This window comes from Scylla paramamosain, chromosome 4, assembly GCF_035594125.1.
Source record: "Scylla paramamosain isolate STU-SP2022 chromosome 4, ASM3559412v1, whole genome shotgun sequence".
Classification (NCBI taxonomy): Eukaryota; Metazoa; Arthropoda; class Malacostraca; order Decapoda; family Portunidae; genus Scylla; species Scylla paramamosain.
Window position 1 is genome coordinate 14,613,245 of NC_087154.1, and position 2,500 is coordinate 14,615,744.

Below are 2,500 nucleotides of genomic sequence, written 5' to 3' on the forward strand. Positions count from 1 at the left end.
AATGCCCGTTGAAGATAGTTTAAAGACGCCATGCATTGTAAGATTATTCATTTCTGCTCTCCTTAGTCAGTTGCCAGGAACGTGTGAACGGAAGAAATACTGACAGTCGATATAGTACCTGTTTTTCCCTGTGTGAAGGACGTCAGCGTAGGATTGATGTAAAGAGTCGTTAACCTGCTATCTATGTGTAGGTCAAGTAATGGCGGCGACTCAACCCACAATAAACACACACACACAAAAAAAAAAAAAAAAAACACCAGCTTCTGTCTGCGCTATACACCGATCTGCTTGCCTATCCAGTTTATGACTGGCCTTGAGGGTTAATCATATATACATAAGTGTGTGTGTGTGTGTGTGTGTGTGTGTGTGTGTGTGTGTGTGTGTGTGTGTGTGTGTGTTTGTGTCTGTCTGTCTGTCTGTCTGTCTGTCTGTCTGTCTGTTTGTTTGTCTGTCTGTATGTTTGTTTGTCTGTCGGTCTATCCGATTTGTACTAGGTGAGCTGTCATATTTTCAGCCGTGTTTTCCTCCTGTAGCACCATCTCTAATACGCTGTGGACTTTCCGCTACACACTCAGGTCCCACAGACGCTGCGGCAGCGACGTGGCTGGGGTGTTGACGATGGAAAGCTAAGAGTTAGCGGTGAATATACTTTAGATCATTAATTTTACTTACAGGGAAGAACTGCTAAGAGGGAGGAAGGAAGGCAAAGAGGGAGAAAGAACAACGGCAGAAAGGAATAGTATCGTTATGAGTGGGAAGCCGAAGGAGGGAAGAACGTCGGGAATAGAAGAGGAATGAAAAGCTTAGTTCTCATGAAAGGAGAAAGGAAGGAGGAAGGAGGTGTATTGTTATCCGGAAAGGAGGAAGGAGAAGAGGAAGGGCGTAGGCTGTGAAGGAGAAGGAAACGTATGGCTATCAGGAAAGGAAGAACGAGAGGAGGAAGGACATACGCTGTGGAGGACGAAGGACATTACGTACGCATGAGCAACGATGAAGGGGGGCGTGTTGCTGCAGTGACGACAAGGAGAGAGGGGAGGAATAATTGAACCTGGGAGAGAATGTGGCGATGCACTGAATGACAAACGGTTTACAGTTTCTCTCTCTCTCTCTCTCTCTCTCTCTCTCTCTCTCTCACAACAGAATCAAAACACACATCACATGGTTTAATGCGTTGCGATCCTGTCCCTCTAATGAACACTCACCACGTTTTCTGTTCATGGCATCACTGTTAGGCCATGGGGTATTTTTTGGAGTCTCGAGGAACTTTAAACAGAGTACGACGCATTAAGTCCGCGCCAAAAAGTAACCTCGTAACAAGGATAACTTGCATGAACAACGGATGAAGCATTAGAGTGAAGACATAAGCATTGGTCTAATACTTTTCTTAGTGTTGACAAGCCAAGCTAACACTGGCTTTTATTAATTTATCCCCTACAACGTATGTGCGCTGACGTAAAGAACTTGAAATTCAGAACAGCGTTCTCTATTTATAAGCTAAACACACAACATAAAACAAACAACATACTCATGAAACCGTTCATGTGATACATCTCATAATCGAGATGATCCAATCATAATTTAAAACACAGACAGGCAAGCAGAGAGAGAGAGAGAGAGAGAGAGAGAGAGAGAGAGAGAGAGAGAGAGAGAGAGAGAGAGAGAGAGAGAGAGAGAGAGAGAGAGAGAGAGAGAGAGAGAGAGAGAGAGAGAGGCATACACACACACACACACACACACACACACACACACACACACACACACATGGTAACAATCCTTGCACAATGGCAAGAAACCGCATGAAAAATACCTTTGCTTGTGGGAAATCAGTTATCTAGCTTTTCCTTCACTGATAAGATCGTAATCAGTTACCGAATAATACCATAACTGTTGCAGTCATTCAGGTAATGATTGCATCTTAAAGAATTTGTTATGTCCAATAATATTTCACTGCATTCATCTATATCATTGGTTCCCAGAGTAATGGGTCGCCTTCCCACGAAGACATGAGGAGAAGACAGGAGAGGGATGTGAAGTCATCTGCCCAAAAATCATTATGTAAAAAAGTAAATAATTAAATTACTCTAGGAGCAAGTATCTGTCCTTACACCCGTGCACAGCAGCAGCATTCGTCTCACTGAAATATGCTGCTGAAACCATAAGATTCACGCAATCATTTTTTTTTTTATTTCAATAGTGCATGTGTCATGTCTTCGTATTTTTCATATTAATTTCATGAAACTGTGCATATCAATGAGTCAGTAGTTTACTAGATTTGTTGTGTGCTCATTTCAGTATTAAGAGTGTTTCCAAATATTATGTGCCATGTTTTAAAATTCCTATTTAGTTTTGGAACTGTGCAAGTTCATTTTGATAATATTCCTGTTTATTTTGTTCATTTTTAAGATGATGTTTATCAAAATATCTCAAGCCTGTATTACTTGTTTTTTTTTTTATTCCAATCAGAGATCTTTGATTTCCTAGCCAGTACTAAAATATAAAT

The 2,500-nt window shown here is 41.2% G+C and overlaps 2 long non-coding RNA genes across 4 annotated transcripts in view; one reads left to right on the forward strand and one right to left on the reverse strand.

Moving 5' to 3' along the window:
* LOC135099771 (uncharacterized) overlaps positions 1-2,500 on the reverse strand; it is a 177,448-nt gene that overhangs the window by 36,255 nt on the left and 138,693 nt on the right. The gene's annotated exons all lie outside the window — the stretch shown is intronic.
* LOC135099772 (uncharacterized) overlaps positions 1,724-2,500 on the forward strand; it is a 6,528-nt gene continuing 5,751 nt past the window's right edge. The window contains exon 1 of one of the 2 annotated variants that reach the window (XR_010268365.1): positions 1,724-2,500. This exon is cut by the window's right edge and continues 371 nt beyond it. This is a non-coding gene — a long non-coding RNA (uncharacterized LOC135099772). The other variant, XR_010268364.1, reaches the window with a different exon arrangement.